General features: G+C 29.6%; 1 protein-coding gene across 2 annotated transcripts in view; it reads left to right on the forward strand.

Moving 5' to 3' along the window:
* LOC129980966 (B-cell receptor CD22-like) overlaps positions 1–24005 on the forward strand; it is a 679794-nt gene that overhangs the window by 474241 nt on the left and 181548 nt on the right. The window lies entirely within an intron of this gene.

Genomic DNA, 24005 nt, shown 5'->3' on the forward strand with positions numbered 1-24005 from the left:
TCAGAAAATAATTATTTACAAATGGCTTTTGATTAAATGGCCTGTCAAAGAATCACCTATACTTTGATAGGTGTTTAATATCTAGTGAAACTTGACGAAGAAACTAAGCGCGATTATAGAAGAAATAAAATTATTAATATGAAAATTCTAGATTTCAAAGGATCTCTTATCTTCGCAGTTAATTGTAAATTTAAAGGATAAACATAATTAAAAACATTCAGATAAAACTGCGAAAGTCTATTAAGTCTGTTATGTTAACTAATTTTAGTTCATTATCAATTGAATCGGGGATTTTCATTATTTTCTCTTACCATATGGAACAAACTAGAGACAATTTTCTAATAAAAATAAAATAAAAGAAGAAATTTAAAAAGCAATTAAAGCTTCGTGAAATTCTAGATTTCATTGAAACAACAAAGCGATATAGTCTTATCGGAGTGGAAACTTTTTTGAAGCCTATTTTTACTGATTTCTTTAATGTATTTTAAGAATTCTTGTGAAAAATCTTTAAAATACTGCAAGCACTATAATATATAAGTATATTTGAGTGAAATTTGTTCTATATTTGAAGGTTATAATTCTGATTAATGTTTAGCATCACAAAATGTCCAATAATGTGCATGAACCATTTAAATAATTATTTAAATTAAATAATCATATATTGAAAAAAATTATTTTCTTATAAATCCACGTGCATTATTTTTTGTTTTATAAAAGTTTTATATGACTATTTTTTTAAATTTTAAACTTATTGAACTGGCTCAAAATTATTTGAATAGGCTCAATAATTAATCATACATCAAATTGCTGGATTTATTAATGAAATATATGAATGGTGTTTGTTTAAATATATGAAATATTTAAACAAAATAAATATCTTATTTTATTTAAATATTTGCCAATTCCCGATGTTTTTATATATAACAAATCATATATTAAAACATTATTTTTGAACACTAAACGATTTTTATTAAATTTAAAGAAATAATAAAACTATTTTTTGAAGAATAAAAATATTTTTACCACTGTAAATTTTTCAACCATTCAATTTTGGTACAATGCATTTTCTAAAATTCATATTGTATTTCTCGCAGAAATATATAAATATATAGATTTAAATAGCTACGTCCAGAATACCAGTAAACGCTTTCTTTGAATATTTTTCCGATTCCTGGGGAATTTCCACAACTTCAATTTGCACTGAAGAAATTTCCTTTCTATATAACTTTGAAGATTTCGCAAGATTTCTTATTTGTAGTAATTGTAACAGCGGAATCATAACGAAAGCTTCTGCGAACTAAAATGTTTTTTTCCTTATTTTTATTCATATGTTCGGTTGAAGCGAAAGATTTAAAAATATCTTTGCTTAGACCTATGGATCTTGTCTGTTTATAATTCAGAGAAAGAGCCTAGTTTAAGCATAAAATATCCGAAAGGAATATGAAGAATAATTTTCCTTTAGGCTTTAATGGAATTAAATTATTAAATTATACTTTCCAACGTTTCAAGTGTAAGATAATTTCATCCTTTTATAAGATTACATTCAAATCCAAACTATAATATTAATTCCAATTGCTTTCATTGAGAAGAAAAGTTTTAACTGAAAAATAATTTTTTCTTGTAAATTTTCACCCTTTTTTATTATTTGCATCAATAAATGCATTCATTATTTGCATATTTTTACACGAAAGATTCTGGCTGCATTCTGTATTAATCAATAACTATTGAAAATGATACAATTTTTTAAAAAAAAATTGGCTGTTTTCATAATAATATAATGATACAATTTTTAAAAAAAAAATTGGCTGTTTTCATAATAATATAAAAATGTTTTTATAAATAAGTAACAATACAAAGAATTTATTAAACCAAAATAGAAACAAACGTCTATTTTTTAATATCACATAACAAATATTCAATAGCGGATCAAAGTCTTTTAATGTATGGATAAAGTGACTTCGCAAGATTTTTTTTTCGCTCTAGTAATGCTTGCTTTGGATTATCTGTCATTTAAAATTAAATATTGGCTTGCGAGAGATGTCTGTTGTCAAAATCCAGCTTTTTTTTTTTTTTTTTTTTTTGCTGTAAATTATTCATATCGTACTTATTCTGTTAACTTTGCTCCCATCACTATTTATCCTTTAAACTACTACTATAGCTTTCCAATTTTTTCATCTTTAGCTTATATCAAACTTCTCGTAAATCAATTGTTTGTTACTTGCATATGACCTATGCTATAGAGATTAATCCAATCAGGGATTAATCGCCAAAAAAAATCATCAAAGATATCATATTAGTCTATTGCTCACTTATTGCATATGGTAAACCTAAAGTTCGCCATTGGCATGGGGATAATATGCAAATAAAAAATTATCGACTGATGCTTTGATATATTTTAATCATAGATCCTACCAGCAAAGAAATTCTGCATTGGCTTTTGTAACTGCCAAATACCCTTTGAAGGTTGTTAAAAATGTAGATTCAAGTGATCATTATTCATTAGTTTGATGTTGCATTATTTCCTTAACGAATTTCATCTTCTTTTTTTGCATTTATTGTCGTTTTTTCTTCTTTAAATTTTGTCTTTAAATCAGACTGAAAATATCTTCTGCTTCATGTTTCGGAACTTCAATAATGTCCTTTATGCGAATGGGTATGCTCCTGCTTTCTGATTATATCAATTGTATTGTTTTAAATTCAATCTAAATCGCCATTACACGTGGGAAATTTTAAATATTTTGCAGATTGTTGAATATTTTTTTATTTTCTTGCAGATGGTGGGATTCACTATTTGAAAACGATTTAACTTTAAAAGCATATTACAGTTTATTTCATTCTTTATGCATCTAAAAGTTTTTAATTACACATCGAAGCAACAAGATAATAAAAAATAAACTTCACATGGATCACAATTGATTTTCTCTGATAAATATGTGAATATTTTCTCTTTTTTCTTAATATTTAATTTTGCAGTATAAAAATATCCAAATGAATGTAAGATCTTTCGATCATAAATAATTATATAAATCTGGCATGATAACGTTACAGATTGAAATATGTCTTGAAAATTACTATTTATTTCTTATTTCGGATTTTTTTTTTCTTTGAAGTTTTAAAAAATTGTGCATTTCCTGGTTGGTGAGGAGTAAAATCTGTCTCAGTTTGCTTAACCAGTTAATTGTTTTTGACGAGTATACTCTTCATGGAAAAAGTACAACATTTTGCGCTATGACGAGTTTATTCATCAGGAGTAATAAGTAGTGGTAATTTACTGTTTGAATTACAATTTTAGTAAAAACTCAAATATATTCGCACATTTCAAGATGTTGAAAATATAGAGACAAGTCGAAATCAAAGGAACAAATAAAATATTACTATGCTTACAACCATTCTTTGCTCGATACCATTCTCTAACAACATATTAAAAAAAAAAAAATTACTTTTTTTATGTTTCTTTTCGTTCAGATGCAAAAAAAATGTATGTAAGTTTAAATAAATAAATAAAAATGTGATTATTGAAATTAAAAAAAAAGAAAATTCATTTCATTTCAACATACTATACATACTTTGTGTTTGACGAGTGTACTCGTCATCGCTAAATAGATACGCATTTTCCGATGAGGTCGAAGCAATTAACTGGTTAATGGCTTATGCCTGTACATTACTAACAATAAGATTTCAATTTTACTTTGCTAGCTGTAGACTGGATGCTAAAATTAAAAGAACTAAAGGTTTTTAAATATGAAATTTTGATAACAAATAAAATAAATTCTTAGTGAGGTTATCTTTTATAACCTCACTAAAAAAAGCACATTCGTTCTCCTACCGACAATATGAGAGCCACATTTCATAACATAGGAAATTCTGCGATTGCATGAGCAAGAAATCCGAAAGAATAGAGATAACTCGAAGAACTGGATTATGCCCTATTACAATACATTCACTCATAATGTTAAATTCCTTTTCCCCTCTGAAAAATAGAAGGAGATAACACTTAATTGATTCCTCTAATTGTTCCGCAGTATAAAACGGACCGTTATCAGTGTTTTGAATGGGGGGAATAGTGTCTGGCAAAGAATGAAAATCGATTCCGTTGCTCATTATTTCCAACCAACATTTGAAAAGCGAAGCGACGATATTAGCAATTTTGTAGTGGGAAAACTTTGCAATTTAAATGTTTCCGAAGTGACTGAATGTTTTGTTCGGTATTTTGTGGACTAATTACGGATCACGACGGATAGCTCCAAGGCTTATTCGTTTGCGATAGTAAATGCACTTCATTAGCAAATTAATATTTCCTACTGCACTTATACGTATTTTCGTTTCACTCTGGTAAATTAAGAATTTAATAAGAATGCTAATTCAGTGGTTTCGTTGTTTTAATCGAGAAGGATTCAAGTAATTTTTATCTGTAACATACATTTCTTCTTTTATTTTAATTGTGAAAATTAATAAAGGAAGAATTAATTTCCAGAAAAAATGATTCACTTAGGTTCCAATTTGCAAAGGGCAAAATTTCCTATTTACTGTAGTTTGTATTAAAAAATTTTTTTTTTAGTTATGTGATGGTATTTTAAATTTGACCTCTAATTCAAAAATTGATCAGAAGACAAGGGCAAAATCAAAGTCGATATCCTTTCTCCAAGCTTCTACGCAACACTAGTGGAATGATGTTTGACTATCTAAAGATTTAGCGTACTATCTCATATACACTGTGATTTTGCCGCAGGAAAATGTCTCTAGCCCGAGCTTGTTTGAAACGGGGGGGGGGATTAACACGCACAATAAGATTGAATCAATTAAATTCTAGAATTCGCTTAAGAAGTAATACTATATATTGGGTTCCAAAAGAATTTTAATTAACAAAAAAGAAATAATCATTAAAGGACAATATTTCCTTTAATGTGTTTAACAAATTTTTTGAAGCTAATCGATATTGGGAGATTCTAGCGTTCTGCGGAGATTCTCATGATTTCGAACCAAGTTCAGCTAGACAAAATCTGAACCAACAGCTCTTTGAAACCTTCCCAGAAATTGTGAGATAATGTTTGATCCTCAATTTATCAGGCTCTTTTATATATACAGCGGATATGTCATTTTGTTCAGTCTCAAACTCATGAACCCCTACCGATAAACGATTATGAAGAACCGGAAGGTTTCAGGTTCGAAATCCGATACCACAGAAATAACAAGTTAAACTAGTCGGGGCCAAATGTCTTCCTACTAGTGTGGTGTGGAAATTTGTAGAGGAGGGTACCAGCTCAGGTGTCATCCTCGTCATCTGACCACTGTTCAAAATTACGAGGTTCGTCCTAAAATAGCCCTAGTGTTGCTTTAAAACGGGACGTTAATATAACTAAACTTTTTCGTGTTATTAAACTTCTTCGTGTTATTGCTTTCGTTTCAACATATTAAATCCGATTTACTGTAAAAATAGAAATACATCAAGTTTCATAGTAGATTTTCATTTACACTTTTAAAATAAAAAAAAGACGGAGAAAAGTCTTGATTTGTATGTTTGAAAAACATTTTATTTGATATATTATTTATCAATGGCAATAAGAAAGCAACCGAAACGAAGGACAAGGCTACGGCTTTGTGAGAATACTTTTAATGTGTAACTGATATATCTATGATTTCTATAAATACGTTTAAACGTAATTTAAAACTCGATTATGGAGAAGCTGAAGTATTTATATTAACATAAAATTAACGATGGATCGAAATATTAAATTCTATTATTGTTTTGATTAAAAGCATGCTTGCGTATGGAAAAAAAAAAAAAAAAATCCTTACTAAAATATTTTCGTTTAAGCATTAATGAATTTTTACAGCACAAAAATAGTAATATAAAGTCTAATTTCAGAATATAGTTCATTCAAAATATTTATCATGAAGTATTGTATATGAGTTTTATTATGGAATTCTTCTAACTGTATAATGAATTTCTGAAGTCTGTTTCAGAATTAAAAATGAGAACTGTTTGACTTTGTTGTGGAAGGTTGAAATTTTGTTAATACCAGTATAATTCCACGATTAATAATTTTGTTTCTAAAAGTTAAATCTTAGAGAGCGAATGTTTTGATTAATGTTTTAATTTCTGACAGCTACTCGTAATTTATAGCCTGTGGGACGTGAAGGCATCTTTTACTCATTCAAGATGTAAATGAAACCAGAATAAGTTAACGATTCTCTGAATAAAACTATATTAACAGCTATTCTATAGATGCCATTAGAATGTTAAACATTGTCTAGCAGAATATTAAACTCCTTTTGCTCAAGATTAATAATTCAGATTAAACTCCTCCATTTATAATAATTTTACATTTGGCATTAAACTATTTTATTGAAGTTAAGCGCGAATATGTTGCATTTGTTTTAAATACAATCTCAAATTCTCGCACAGTTGTTTCAAAATATTGGTGTAGGTTTGATATATTTATTTAACGTATTAATTTGTATGTTAATAATTAGACATTTACTTTGGAATGTGTATATTTTACACAAGCTGAACAAATTACCGACTTTCTCTGATATTTTCATTATTTATATTGCCAAAATATATACAGATAATAATGTTATGTAAGTTGCTGATGCTATGAAAGATTTATGGCAGTGTTCTTATTAAAATGAAAGGAAAACATATTAATCAGTATATGCATAATCCCTATTTACAATTCATTTATAGTTTAAACCATCCAGTGAATGAATAATAGTCTGATGTCTTTATCATATTATTTGTCTAAATTTAGTCTTAAAGTTACAACAAATCTTTGAAATGAATTAATATGAAATACGAAGGGGTTTCTATGTGGAAAACATGAACATTATATACTAAGATAGGTTTCTCTTTAGAAAATGTTTAACATATGCAAAACAATTTCCATATGTTCTTATATTCCATTCCAGTCTTTGTGCACAATTAGTCATATAAAAGTTCTTATTTAAAGTAATTCATAAAATGAAAGTACCGTTTCCCCAGCCCATAACCATGTCCGATTTTGACAGTTTTTATTCCATATAAAAGTTTTTAACCCTTCTATCCAATATAAATAGTCCTCTGCCCCCTGTTGATGTCTATTTTTTAGAGAAACCTTAAAAATAGAGCTTGATATGAGGTTTATTGTTGTTTCTCCATGGGAAGAACTTAATATAAGTCATATTTTACTCCATTTACTTTAATTCATTCCTTATTATTTATTTAGTAAATTTTATATTAAAGTTCATGAATTATTTTATGTTATCAATGATTACTTTTCTCGACAATCCTATCTTCGAAATATCACGCACGTACGCACACGCACGCACGCGCGCCCGCCCACACGCACACACGAAAAAAAAAACTGTCAGAATTCCTGAACTTAACAACTGGAATAACGCCGGCGGGTAATTTTTTTTAACACTGAAAATATAGCCAAGCAATCAGAATGTTCTACGTCCATTGACTTACTTTAAATATTACTTTGTTTTGTTAGGATAGGATGTACATCATCTAATTTAATTGACATCAATAAATAAATGTCATTCCTAAAAATCGAGGGAAACGGCTGGTCGCCGAAGGTTGTCAGTAAAAAGATAAATTTATCGAAAGAATCCTTCCATTATAATAAACGACATGAGTGTTGACTTTTATGATATAAGTACTTTATTAGCTATGATATAAATACTATGAATTTATGATTTTTCAAACTCGAGGAAATTGAATAGCACTTTAGAAATTAAAAAAAAAAAAATACTATTTTATTGTTTTTCTAACTATATACATAATGTTCCTTAAGATAATTTTAAACTATCATTTTTAAAGAGATTTAAGTGAAGAGAAAAAAAATCCAAATTGTAGGATATAATTTATTGTTTCTAATTATTCGCTAGATTAATTAATGTATCAAACAAAGCGGCAAAAATATTATCGTAACTGGTTTTTAGGAAGATGCAAATGAATATTGACGATTAATTTTCTGGAGAAGCGTGCATAAACTCATATAATCTTCTGGAGTGAGTAAATTCTGCTTGAAATGTTATCTTGAAATATAATAGTTTCGAAAAATAAGAAAATACTTTTTAAGTAATTAACTGTACATCCATTGAATTTCCTGAAACCTAGAAGCATTAACTGATTAACATGTCATGCTTGTTTCATCTTTCTGAATTGTAAATTCTTAAATATATAATATTTCTGTTCATAGATTTTTCATTAATAAGGAACATATTCAAATTTCTGATAATTACTTAATGGATTTGGGTTATGCAATCTCAAATAAATCATGTCATGGCTTTAAAATGTTTAAATCGAGTAAAAAATTATTTTCGAAGTAGTCATTCTTGTTTTCTTTCATCTAAAACGATGATCAGCTTAGATTCAAGCAAGTAATTGCAGACCACATATTTATTTTATATAAGCGAAATCTATACAAGACATTTTTTTTTCGTGGAATATTTCCATTAGAGTTCTTAAATAATTAAAATTCTCAACATAACAGGATCAGTTTGCGATGAAAAACTGCGCCATATTTCTCTCGTAACTTTTCCTAATTAATTAGTAAGCCTTAATGAATTGCTTATTATCGAGAATTTTTACGAAATTCGAACAATACCGATATCTATCAGATCTTCTTCAGCGTTATTTCTTGAATAAAAACGGAAGCAACTTTAAATTCCCTGTAAGGCAGCAGAGCTATATTACTTTTTCTTTTCATTTTCTTCTCCTTAATCAAGTACCTTGTGACTTTACGATGTGGGCCACCCGAGCCTAACTAATTATTTGCAAACACAATAGATTGGATGGCAACAAAAGCAACAGCTCTTTTCCAGCGGGGAAGTACTCACTTGTATTGCACATCACTTCCCACCCCCACCCCGTCCTAGCTCCCTTTAAACTCATCCGGTGTCGAAAGATTCCAACAGAGTGTGTGCTTCCATAAAATATGAAGGGGTGGTGGGAACTATCCACAGAGCTCACTGAAAGAGGGGGGTTGACGAGAATGCGGGCAACCCCGAACTAATTGCACCTAGGGATTGCAATACCGGAACGAAATTTCAATACCGGTATTCGGTATTTTTTAGATCTTAATACCGGGATACCGGTTTTAATACCGGTATTAGAAATTTTAGAAAAAGAAAGAAAACAAGGTGTTTCTTTGTTTTATTTGCCAGTTTTATAAGAGAGTGTAAATATCACAAAAAATAATATGGAACTTATAAATTATAACAGTATATAAAGAATCACAAAAAAGTAAAGGAACAACTTATTTATTTAAATCACAAAAAAAGTGTACATATCACTATTCAGTCTGTGGTACTATTACAAATATTTGAAATGTGATCTTAAAAAACATAGTGCATCCATTGTACTGTCATTAAGGCTGAAAAGTAATTTTGTGTAAAAATTACCAGCTGTCTAAAACGCTCTTTCGGCATCTACGCTAGTTGGTGATACTGTTAGCAATACGCGATATACTTTTTCAAAGTATTTACCTCTAAATCCCTCATCTTCAAATGAATCAATTTCTCGTCGGATGGTTTTGGATATAGCTGATTTTTGTATTGTATTTTGGTCCGTTGAATTTTTTTTTTTATTTATCGATAATTCTAATTTTTGTTCAAGAGACAATTTCTTTTCACTATCGACATTAGTGTCATCAAAATTTTCGATAAATGAACCGAATTCTTCTGAATGTGGATAGGTTTGTGGGTAAAAAATTGTAAGAAAATTTACTATAAACTTAATCAGATTTGAATTGATTATTTTCTGTTCTTCTTTTTCATTTTCATTTTTAAAATCATTATAATTATGTAAATACCATAAGACATTTTCTATTTCGGTATGCCTTTCTTCTGTGCGATTTTTCAATGTAATATATAATTCTTCAAATAGTGATGTGTGGTGTTCTTTCATGATTGCAACATGAAATTTATTGTTGCATTAGCTGTTAATAAATTAAAATCTCTCCGACATAATGCCTTTATAGTCAGTTTTATTGGAAGTAGAGCTGATATAGTCCTGGATATTAAGTCGAATTCACTGTCTGAAAAATTAATTTGCAGGTTTAAGTCGATTATTGCTTTTTAGATTGGATTTCTAAATTTCAAAAACCGTTCCATCATTAGGAGTAAACTGTTCCAACGTGTCTTAGAATCTATTATTAACATATATTCTGTTTTATTTTCAGTTAGTATATATTTTTGTAATATGGCATTTTTTGTAGGGGAAAGTTTAAATATCTTAACAATTTTTCGAACTTTATAAATTATAGGAAGCAGTTCTTGATGGGTTAATATTTCTTCCTCATTAGCAATATCTTCTTCAACAATTATATTGTCATTATCTTCATTGTCAATATCACTCTCACTCTTACTCTCTTCAATGTCGGAATCCGAAGTTTCTATATCCACAATATTTGGATTCTTCTGTTCTTTATTTTTTTGGTATAAATATATCTATTACTCCTAATTCAATTCCATGAGCATAGCACAATTGCTGATTTGCACCAATCAACTTTCCAAAGTTTTTCATAACTGTTGCACCATTAGTCGTTATGGATACAATATCTTCTTTCATCGATAATCCATGTTTCACTAATTTAGATTTAAGCAATTAATTAAGCCATTAATTCGCTAATTAATTTCACCCGTTAAGGAGACATAAAAACAAAAACGTATACTATTTTGCTATGTTGGCGATACCTGAACATATAGTGGAGACAATTTAAAAAATTTCTAGTAAATACCGAAAAACCGGTATTTAAACTTGTGAATACCGGTATTACAAAATTGTAAAATGGCTCAAAATACCGGTATTCGGTATCCCGGTATACCGGTATTGCAATCCCTAATTGCACCTCATTAAATAGACCCGCACTAAAGGGAATTGTAGACTTAGAAAAACCATCCTCTAACAAGTCCGCGGCTTGCACTTTGTAATTAACAGAGGTTGGCTCTGGTAAGGATATTTCACGAAAAGGCGGAGCGCCTGTGGAAAATACTCGAGGATAGAAGAGGATATTGCTTTGCGGCTTATCGAAAAACTAGCTCTCTCTTTAGAAATGGGAGGAATTTTACAGTTCAGTGTCTTTTCAAATCTAACACTCGATTAATTCTTTCTTTCTTATGGTTATTTAAGTAATAAGTATTTCAGTCTATGATTCATCCCTCTTTTGTTAGCATTAAACAGCGTATGAAGCTTTAAAAAATATATAAACATTGAATAGGTGTCTCTTTTTATTAGTTTTCCCCCTGAGTGTTTTTCTTTCCAAGTGCAAATGTTCAACAGTTGAGCTTTATTTGCTAACCTTTGAAAGGTTCTGAAAGAGAATATAGTTCATGATTTTGATTGCTCTATGTTTTTATTTTAATTCAAATTTCGTCTTTCCGGCTTTATCTATCTTTGGGAAATTTGTTAAGCATGGATTTTAAATCTGTGGGTTTAAAAATCTTATTCCTACCAATGAAAAAAAATATTTAAGTTAATAATAGTGAAATCCATATTTTATGGACAACAAAATGTAACTTAGTTAACCCTACAGTATTTCGTGTTACCATGTTTCGATTTCCATTTAAAAGATTCACATGCCTGCTCCAAAAAACAACAACTGATGTTTTTAAAATCTTTTTTTAATGCTTTTTGATAAAAAAAAAATTGTAAAAATGACCAATACATGATAATAGTTGTATTAGTATTAGATTTAAACTGGAAACTAGAGAAAATATCAAAATGATTGTTGTATGAATAGTTCTACCTTTAAAAATACCATCATATATATATATATATAATATTGCATTGTAAGAAGTATATTGGTAAAAAAAGATTTCATTTTCATTACAATATTGTTATATGATTTTTTTTTCACTAAGATATTGTTTAATCCATAATGTTGCCATTAGGCATATTTTAATTAAAAAATTATGAAAAAAATAAATTGATTTTTTTATTAATTTTTCTAAATTATACGCAGCCAATAAAATACACTACTTATTTATTTGTAATAGCATAAAAAGGGTTATATTCAAGAGTTCAAAATGACACATCCAAGAATCCATGCCTATAATGATATTTCATGAGAAATTCCTCTGAGCTTGCTAAAACTACTATAAAATTAATGATTTATTGATTAGTATTATTAAATACAGAAATTTTAAAATATTATAGGATGACTTTTATATACTGGTATATATAACGGTATTTAAAAAGGCGTGTAATGAGTTCTTAGTACATTAAAATATTATGGATCAGGATTTTTTCTATAATATGATAATTAGATGTTTATCGTATCTAAGTTGAAATTACTTTCTTATTCTTATATGACACCTACCTTATATTTCCTTAATGGCAGACCATTGTTTATTAATCAAAACTAGATAGAAATCCTTATATCATCTTTCGCAACATTTCTATATATTTAACATATTTTCATCCAGTAGAAGAAGAATATACATAAAGAATAAAAATCATAAAAACATGGGAAAATCATTTTGCACAAATTTGAATATAGTTAAGTCTACTTATATAGAATGTTTGTAAGTAAAAACTGCAAAGTCTGCACGAAACCGATAATTTTCACAATCAAAAATATTTTCAAATAATATGATTATCCTTAGGCTTGGACATTCTTTTGAGTGCATGTTGCATTTTGTTCCATGAAAATTATTAGTATGAGCGTCATCTGAATTTTACAGTTATTGGAAATCTGTCTTCACTAGCAATTGATATTAAAATGTTTATGTGTATTATTACTTGAAGTATCAAATCAAGGAAATATTAAATTATAGGGGCCAAAGAGCCTTTTAGGGTAAAATCCTTACAGAGGATATGTAAATTTTTTTAATTGTATTGTCGCCTAAAAATTGGCACTGGGTTCCTTGCAGAAATATTTGTATTTATTTAAATGCATTATGAATTTACTTTTTAATGGAAAAATAAAAGTAGGATGGTGATATAGGAATGATCAGTGATGTACTGGCAACTTAAATAATGTTACTGAGTAGTAATGCTGTTACTAAAGTTTGGTTACTATTTTTCCATCAAAGGACAATGACAAAACAATGATAATGTTGTTATTCCATTCTCTGTTGAGTATATCATATGAAGAAATGTACATATATCTTTTGAAAGGAAATGCAGGATATAAAAAGGACTTTATCAATAGAAGGAAGCCTTAAGTCCTAGACATCATAAATCACAATGTCTTCTGCTTAATCACATATTGCCGTTGTCCACCCCTTGCCCTAAGGATATAAGAAGTCGGGCCGAAATCCTCAAGAGAAGCCATCTGCGAGGGAAACCCTCTGGGCTAGGTGGGTTTTTCTTCCCGAGTTGGTGATTTTTTTTCCATCCACTTTTCCCTTGTTGACAATTCATCAATTTTTCTGCTCAATGGAAAAATCGATTGCATTTCAGACTTTTCTAATTGAATTTTTGAAGGCTGTGAATATGATGGCATTTTCAATCATTTTTTAAAAGCTAAAATAACACATTCTTCAAAAGAAATTATATTGATTGCTATCACGCTAAGCATTAGGATAAAACATTCATGAAAATTAATGATTTATTACTATTCTAAAATTAAGAATATTAAAGAGTGTTTCGTGAGATTCGGTTATTCTAAAGAGCTCAAATAACATTGTTCGTCATTATTCAAACAGAAAATGTAGAAATAATTACAAAAAATATGTTTGTCATTTTTCAAGAATCTTCAATGCATTAAATATACGTCTATATATCACTAATATTATGTTTATTATTTATATACGATGGTTGTAAGTGAGAAACAACGAAATCTGCATAATTTTTTTTAAAAAAAAATGTTCCTCTTGTCCCTGATATTAGAAAGAATTTTCACATAAATACATTCGAATGGATACATTCAAACACTCTTTTTCTATTTAAAGTATTCAACCACTTGATTTTCTAATTGAGTATATTTCATTAAAAGAACATGAGCTATTTGTTATTGAACAAATGATATTGTATACTTTATATATATTTTATTTATAACATAATTAACTATTTATTTATAAGATATTTTATACTTTATATACAATATGTTATATAATGTGTAACATATTCATAATTATCATTATTATTATTTTTAGTGTCATTACACTTCCGTTAAATTATCATAAAAGATAGTTATGCTCATAATCAGCTTAAAGGTTATTTTCTTAAAACAAATGCCAACATTAGTATTAGAAAACATTCGGAAATCTAATCTGTAGATTAAATACCACATAATATGTTGCGTTTAAGCCACTAGTATTACTACTGCATGCCAACGATGTGCTTCGTGCACGGTATTGGGATGGAGTATTACTACTGCAGATACTGGCACGCGCAGAATCCGTTTTAATTTTCTCTGTAGATCAAAGCAATCTTAAGGAGAAATTTGCAATGTGGGATATAAATTCAGGTATTATTCTAATCGTTTAGCAATTGCTCAGGAATTTTAATGACTTTTTTTTCTCATTTGGCATCTAAATAAGACAATGTGGTTAAAAAAGGAGTTTAAAAACAAAACAATAAACTAATCATTTTAAACCTTAATTTTAAATGTTCGGCTTTATCACTGATAATACAAAGCGAAGAATCGTTGAAAGGAAATGTGAGGGAAGTCAGAAATCAATGAAGAAATAAGTAAAAAATTATCTTTTATTATATGATTAATAATATAATATTAATTAGAATTTTGTTTGTTCAAAAAAGAATTTTTGACTACAAATCAAAGAAATTATATAATATTATTATGTAAGTTCAATTTCATTCCTCCATTCACAACTTCTTTTATGAAAATCATTAATTATATTTTGAAAAGTGCAATGTGGTTAAAGTATTAATGGCTACAATGTTTATAAGAGACTAGTAGTGTTTAATGGTTTTAATAAATTTAAATGTTGTAAAATATATTTGTCCTACGTTACGGAAATTTTTGCAATTTCTTTGTTCGGAGTTTCAGTTTGAAACTCACCAATTAAGAAAAATTAGTATTCCTTAAATAAATATATATCGCATTCAAAAGTTTTCAAAAATTTAATTGGATTATTAATTAATAAAAAATCAATTTTTGAATAACACTCGAGAGGTAAAATATTATGTTGAAATTATATTATGCGATCAGAAATTGGAATTTTCTAACGAAATTCATTTTCTTGATTTACTTGTTTGATACTACCAAAAGGTGTAAGAATAGGATTTATATGTGGAATTTATTTTTCTGGCAGATAAGATTATAATTATTGAATATTGATTGTAAAATTTCAATTTTAGCGATCATTAGCGATGAAAAATAATGTTAATTGAATATGTGGTTTGTATTTGAGAAAATTGTTGATTATGATTTAAGATCGCAGTAATATTAAATATTGTTTTTTTTTTTTTATAATTGAGAGATTTTACCGCTAATTTTTAATTCACAACTCTTATCAATTTAAATATACGGTGTGCAATTAACGGAGATTAAAAACCCAAAATTAATACTGAATAAGCTTAACTTCTTCTGCTACCATATTTAATCATAATAAGTTGTGACATTTTATTATCTTTAAATAGTTCGAGATGCCTTTTTCTTTTAAATTATCAGGCCACTAGTATTACTACTACTTTTAATGGAACTAGCGGGAGTGTCTCCTCTACACTGTCTCATGTACTATTATTATCTCGTCCCCGCTTTCTTATCCGGCTTCTCTCATTCCAGAACAATATTCTGACCTTAGCTGCAAATGTCTTGCATGACATTGTGTAACAATAATTACGAAATATAAATCTTTGGCGAGAATCTAGCATTTTTACCGATTCTTTCATCTAGTTTGGCAATTTTTTTCAAATCTCTTGAGGTCAAAATTTGGCACAAAACTATAGTTGTAGTTAGTTACAGGATCACATACTGAATTTCATTGCTTTGAGACTCTACATTTGTATGAATGCGAAAGTGCAAATAATCAGACAATCAACTCTTTGACAAGTTAAGTTCAAAGGTGATAGCGCATGTTAAGTTTTAACGCATGTAAGTTAACGTTAAGTGCCTAGTTTGTGTACCAAATTTCATCTATAGAGCTCTTATACGCTTTTATGTTATCGAATTCACCTGCACTCCAACAGCAAGACAGACTTCCTAAATGAGAAGTCTATAAATTTCATTTTAAGTTCACGTGCCTATTTTTATCCGTCTTGCTCAAAGTGTTTTTTGAATTATCGAGCTCACATACAGACAGACAGACAGATAGACAGACCGATAAACATAATACCAAAAATATACTTTTGGAACTCAGGCAAGTCTGAAACGAGAAGATTCGGCAAAATATTGAATTCGACTTTTTGGACGATTACAATATATTTTATCTATACATCGTATACAAGAGAATAAAAATCTATTGAAAATATATTTAAAAAACAAAATATTTCTTTTGAAACGAAAAAGTGCTTTCATTTTTTTTTAATAACAAGAGATATGAAAAAAAAAATTCTACTATAAAATCTTTTGATCAAAATGCTTTATATAATTTATTACTAAGTTCTTGAACTGAGAGAGAAATTTCCTTTTTATCCAGTCTTTAAATACTTGGATTATACTGATAAATAACATGATATTTTCAATTTCTGTTTTTGTTTTTTGTTTACATTGTGTAACTTTGAAAAAAAAATTGTAAAATCTTGTTCTTGTTTATAATGGCACTTGCCATGGACAAGTTCGCTGACGGAGTCAGCGATTTTAAGCCACAGGAGCGTCTCTTGTTTTAGTAGCCAACTAGAGCCAAGAGTACGTCTTAGCTATTCACGCATTACATTCGCTTGCACAGCTCCTTTTTACAGGATGGGGGGGGGGGCATATCTCACAGATAGAACAGATGAAGAACAACCATGCGCGAACCGGAACTCGAACCCAGGACGCCCAGATCACGGGGAAGACACTCTACCCCTACGCCAGGACGCCGGCACTGTAAAATCTTTTCAAATGAACTGATTATTTATTCCGTATTTTAGGCACTACAAAACACGTTGAAAAATTCTTATTCAAAATTTGAACAAAAATATATGTTTATATGTTATGAGTATTTACATCAGAAGATTTTACTAAGATTTTGAATTAAAAAAAATAGAATTTAAAGCTGTAAATAACATTTAATCGTAAATTATACAATAATTAAAATCCATGTAACTTCCTAAATTATAAACTCGGAAGCATAATTCAAACATTTTACTTGAAAAAAAAAGTTTAGAAAGCAAAAACATGGTTAAAAAAATATTCAATATTTTCACACAAAATCGACTTTTAAATTTGTTCACCTAGCATGAAGTTAAAATTGAATACGAGTAATAGTAATTATTTTATAAATGTAATAAATTTCATGCGAAAATGTTAAATGAAACACTCTTCCGTTATATTTTTTTAATATCTTAGATTATTAATTTAACATTAAGCTTATTATCCTATACATTCTATATTGCACAGAAACCAAGTGACGCACTTCAAATCAATAAAAAAACTTTGACTTTTTCCCACTCACAAAAAAAGGCATAAATAATTGAATAGCAATATAAAAATTAACCTGCCACTCAATTAAGAAATCTAATTAAAAAAATGCAAAAAGAAAATCGTCTTTTTTGCATTCTCACCTTCCAACATAATCGTTCAAGTTCTTTTTTAAAATGTTGCATTTCTTAACATTCTCGCAAATCTTTCATTCACAGATGCTCATGCTTTAGTCTACAAGAACGCGAAAAATTCATATTATGCAGGGGCACCACGCGGCATTGTTGTCTGCTTTTTTTTTTCCTCCGCCTTCTTCTCTGACGTGTATTGACAACAGCTGCATTTGATCCAGAATTTCGGCGATTTAAGAAATCCGGCCTATCATGAGAGCTGGCTTTTATGATGTTAATTGAGATCCGATAATTTATGCCAGGAGTTTAGTGGTTCCAAGATAACCTGGAACTTTGGGGAGAAAAAAGTCGTCTTCTCCTCTCCGCTTTCTTGAAATATCGGAATCTTTAACGATTCATGCAAATTAATCAAGGTATGGTGATGATGATGAAAAGGTAAACTGCCCTTTCAAGTGGATTGAATTTTCGGAAAACACTTTTGGCTCTTAAAAGTTTATTTAAAATCATGATGCTTTCAGATCTGGGTAAGTTCTTGTTAGGGAAAGAATTGTGACTTTTTATTCTTTCGTAATTAATCAGAGTGAGTTTTGTACTTAAAATTGCTTTATTCTGAGAAAGGAGTAAATGTTAAAAATCTCAAAAAAGTCATAGAAATGGAATTTGCTCGGATGCTGAAGTAAATTAAAAATGAGCAAAAATAATTGCTATTATGAAAGCAAGTATCAGGCTCTTATAGTTCAATTGTGTTAAATCAGCTTACCATATTCTGTCAAAATTTTTAATTTTAATCCTTAACATTTATTATTTTTCAAATCTTTTACAGTTTCATTATCTAATTATTTGATGGGAGGGGGCACATGATCGAGTTTTCCTATTATTGAAGTCACAGAATTTTATTCTTTAATTTATATATTATATATAATTCCAGTTCTGACCGAAACTTTTTTCAATGGTTATAACACCGTTGAAATATTGTATTTTTTAAAAAGCTTAGCACAACATTTCCTTGCCGGCGTCCTGGCATAGGGGTAGCGCATCTTTCCCGTGATCTGGGCATCCCGGGTTCAAATCCCGGTTTGGGATTGGTTGTTCTTCATCTGTGTTCTATCTGTGAGGTGTGTGAATGTGCCCCCCTGTAAAAAGGGTTGTGCAAGCGGATGTGCGAGTTTCATCTTCTTATGAGCTAGAAGTCATACTTCTGCCCTCGGGTGCTCAGTTTTACCCTCGGGTTTACCCTCAAAAGCTACTGCACCCCCTTTCCGTGATAACGCGGACACGACATCATCACAACATTTTCTTTTTAGTTTGTCGCAGTATATTCAATATAATGATTAATGAATGAGCCGCTGTTCCCCCCGAATAAAAATCATTCTATGAAGATAAAAATGCGTTTGTTTGTTTGTTTCTTATGGCACTTGCCACTGACAAGCCCGCTGTTACGAAGACAGCGATTTAAGCCTGAGGGGGACGTCTCTTATTTTTTATAGCAGCGCCAACTAGGGCCAAGAGTACGACTTTGCTACTCACGCATCACTCATTCGCTTGCACAACCCCTTTTTACAGGGGGGCACATTCACACATAGAACAACAGAAGAACAACCATGCCCAAACCGGGACTCGAACCCGGGACGCCCAGATCACGGGGAAGACGCGCTACCCCTATGCCAGGACGCCGGCAGATAAAAATGTAATTATCGACATAATAAATTATCGACTTTGTCGCTATTGGTCGTGATGTTACACCATTCTCACTTAAACAATATTATTTGCACTCCAAGGTGTTCTATTATCTGGTTTTTCTTTTAAAATTTTTTTAAATAATTATTATTGAGTGTAATATGCAGTAGGCGGCTTAGATCAAAGAGATTTATTAACACGTTGAGTTCCATGTTCCATTCACATTATAGAAAAAGCTCTCAGTCGATGTAGAATTTGATGCGAGTAGAATAAGCCTATGTTTAGTTCATATCTTCTTGTTTTAACACTTTGCTCAGCATGTGAGTCACCTGTGATTCATACATACTATCTAATTAGATAATTTCTTCTCTATTACAATTAAAAGAGGATGAATAAGTAAGCATCTTATTAGAAAGCGGTTCGTATCACAGGCATCAGTCATGGCAGCGAACGTGTTAAAAATATTCAAGGAATATAGCCCGGCTCTGAAGAGTTGACGGATGTGACGTCAGAATTGCATGATATTGGACAGGTATCTTTTGATAAATTGAGATGTGGCTGTAAAACAACGTGTTCTCAACACAGTAGTATTTCACTCTTTCAGAATTTGCAATGAAGATTAATAGAGGAAAATAAATGCTCCTAGTTTGAAAATAGTCTTAATTATTACAAACCAATTATTTCTATGGTATCCGATCTCTATTTCATACTATTTTCCATCTTAGAAAATTGTCTGTCTGAAATCAAAGATCAACAGCAATTTCGTCAGGGAAGCAATATACCAAATGTTATCACTTAGTCAAAATGTCAAAAGATATATCTTTTATTATCTAAATGAATATTTTTGCAACAATGATGTGCTACGAGGTATTTAATTCGAAAGTAATGCTGTTGTTGTTAATATACTTATGCATTATCCATATTATTCAAATATACGACAAATGATGCAACTTTTGTATTTTTAATTCTCATTTCTTTGGTTAAAGGAAGCATCTGAACAACTAATTAACTTCCATTCAAAATTAAATTTCAAAGAGACACTGTTAATAAGTTAAGAAGATTATAGGTTAAAGAATGTTTTTCCTTAGCATAATACTTTTTTAAAAAACTAAGAAGTTATTATAATAGAAATAACTTTGAAATTCGGTTGATTTTTTTTTCTTATGTAGACCATTTATTTACATGAAATATTCTTTAGTGTGGGACTATGAAAATGTGTCGTAATTCCTTTTACTGAAATACTACCTTAATCTATGTAAGAAGTCAATATTATTGCTAAAAAAATTGTTAATTTTCGAACTATCAATATTAATTATAGGTAGTAAATAAGTTGCTAATAAATCGATATTATTTTTAATCATTATTAATATGCATACTGGCAGTAATAATAATATTTCTTAAATTTTATTATAAATCTCTATTATTATTTAATCTTTATTAGTATTCTTACTGACAATGATAATAATAAATAATAAATTTAATTAGAAATTTATATTCTTTTTTCATCATTTGTGGCATTTTTACCAACAGTATTAACAATAACTAATAAATAAGTCGATGAAAAAGTGTCAGTGAAATCAGAGCTTACTATGCAGTTGAAGATTACACAGTTCACAAATATATATGACATCTTTGCTCGAAAATGTGTTTCATTATACTTCTGAATAGGTCAAAATTATTATTATTATTATTATTTTTTACTGCTTACACTCACATAATATTACACCATTTTGGCTCGTAAAATATCCTTTTAAAGAGAAACTAATTTGATTTTGAATGGCTGTTTCACAGTCAGCAACATTTTTACATTTTCTAGAATATGTTTCTAAACAATTTCTTACGTTATATCAAAACACTCTTTTTCTCATTACCTGCTTTTTTTAAATAAAATAAAGAAAGAAAATAACAGTTTCGCCCTTTTGTGGAGAAGCGTAATTTCACAATGGGAAACTCAAACCTACCAAAACACGCTATTTTCTCTCCACTCCACCCTGCACCATTTCACCTTTCCGAGGGTATGCAATGAAAGAAAAAAATATATAAAAAAAAGACATATTGCATCTGTTCACCAGTTTCCAGAAGTTAGCATTCATCACGCTTTGCTAAGCCGTAAAGGGCCAAAACTTTGTATCAAACCAACCCAGCAAACATCAGGGCATTATTTCCGTACAATTTTTTTCCACCTCACAGACAAATGCCGTTAGAAATAAATAAGAAATATCTCCGGAAATGTGTGAAAAAAGTTCTCCCTTACCGCCCCGGTCCCTCCAGACATTATTTCCCCGCGCAGGGGCGCAGCCAGAAAAGGGGCAATGATGTCTCGGAGCTGTCAACCTTCTTCCCTGGTCTGATAAGGTGACTGATGGGTGCGTCACGCATTGGACGGAAGGGAAGGAGAGAGCCACATTATCTTTTTTTCTTTCTTCTTTTCTCGGGGTTTGATGGATTTTGAGGGGATTCCTATATATTATAGCTGCAAAGACAGGTTTTTATCGCGGACTCGGAAGATCGGCTGTACAGGTAATATTTTACTTCTCCTTCCGATCATGTGCTACCCTGGGATTGTGTCTGCAGGGGCGGCTACTGCACCCTTTAAGTGTTTTTTTTTCGTCCATTGTGTCAAAAGTTGGTGTCGAAGAAAAATGTATATTTCTCTACCATCTGGGTATGAGTACTTCTGTAGATGCATTTAAATGGATAGATATTTTCATTTTACTTAAAATCATTTTAATAAACTTTCAAATTTGCATGCGATGAATTTATTCCTTCTTCACTTTCTTGTGAACTTTGAGTATTTAGCATTTTCTTATTAAATTTCTTTTTCTCCTCTGCGTCTCTTAATTTTTCTGAGACAGTGGTTAGAAGTAATTTACGGAGGGAGGTTACAAAACCTCGTTGGTACTGCAATCTGCAAGCGAAAATGCTATTTCTAATAAGATATTCATGCTATAAGCAGGGTGGCAAGTTTTGTGTATGGCGACTAGGCGGATCAGATAATTGTTTAAAGCCACTAGATTGACCGGGGACCACAAGCAGATGGATTAAAAAATACAAATTATTTGAATAACAAAATACTAGGATAATGTTAATACTTTGTCATTACTAGTCAGATTCCTGTATATTTCCTTATATTCATTTAGTTATTACAGTATTTATAAAACTTAGCGCTGGCTTCGATAATACTACATACAAATATGTATGCCGAGCAAATTGGAATCATAATGGATAAATTAAAAAAATACATATGAGAAAAGTTATTAAAATAAAAAAAATATTAACCTAAAATATCATTAATATGTTTAAAATATGCTGAAATGTGAAACTAAATTGACCATCTGATTAACAGAGCAGCCTCATAATGTATACTGCTAGAGGTATATAATACTTTAATCCACTACTATGTGCTAATAAGGGTGGAAGATGAGTGTGTATTTTGTTGTCTTCCTTTTCACCTATTGGATCCGAAATATGAAAGAAATATAAGTTTTTACGTTAACGTATGACGAACACATATTTCTACACTTCACGTACTCCCAAACACAAATGAATACTAGAAAAGCAATGGAAAAATACTTTTGAAGGATTTGGTCTGAATTTTAATATGCATCTACAATTTTAATGATAAATCGATAAATTAAATTTAATCTGTATAACTGTTTTTCGTTTTTGTGTTATCTTCTTTATATGTATCGGGGCAGATAGAGAGGTAGATCCTTTGATGCATTTTTTCCAAATTTTTAAAGAAAATTTCAAATATCATGTAAAACCCAGGCAGCAAGCTTCATTCACCTAACTCAGTCCCTTTTCAAAATATCGTAGTCACAGATAGACATAAAAGTTTTTTTAGTTTCGGGGAATTGAAAATAAGGAGTGTTGTCAAAATTTTGAGATCGAATTTTATATAGATTTCAGTATTTTCTTTTTGTATATATCGAATATAAGAAGAGGAGAAAAATGTCTAAATTCTGATTATAGCTTCTAATCATATGCATGACTAATTGATAATAAACATATATAAACTTCAAAAAATTAGTCCCAAATATTCCACAATTTTTTTTTAAAATTTGAATAAGTAGTAACCTCGAATAAACAAGAAAATGCTCTGCAAATGAATGGAATCTTTCCTTGGGGGGACTCAGAATTATTTCAAACATATATTAACATAAAATGAACTACTAATGTATAAATAAAAATATGCGAAATATACACATTAAAATTCATATTCTTTTAGAAGATTAAATGATTAGGTGCTTCTTATATTTAAAAAATGCAACAAGAAAAAATTCATAAAAGATGAGAAATCGGTCTTTCGAGTCTGTGCCACTAATAGCTAACAAATATTATAAATGCAATGAATCAATTCGTAAAGGAAAACCTTAATATTAGCAATAATTTCTTTGTGCTATTAGTTTGACAGTATCTTAGCTGAAAGAAAACTACATAATAAAAATTTATATTTTGGAAATCATGCACAAAACTAAGAGCTACAGATAATGTTCTTATTAAAGCCTTAAAAGAATTATTCTATTCCTACAAAAAAAAAAAAAAAAAAAAGAGTACCTGAAATCTAATGAGTTCAAAATGAGTTTGTTACAGAGAGTTCAGATACTTATGTGTTTAAAATCACATAATATCGCCGAAATATGATATAATTTCTTTTCTTTACGATTTTAAATTTTCAATTCGGAGAACACGGGGCAAGATTGTAACAATTCATGGATAAAACAATCAAACAAAT

This window comes from Argiope bruennichi, chromosome 1, assembly GCF_947563725.1.
Source record: "Argiope bruennichi chromosome 1, qqArgBrue1.1, whole genome shotgun sequence".
In the NCBI taxonomy this organism is placed as follows: Eukaryota; Metazoa; Arthropoda; class Arachnida; order Araneae; family Araneidae; genus Argiope; species Argiope bruennichi.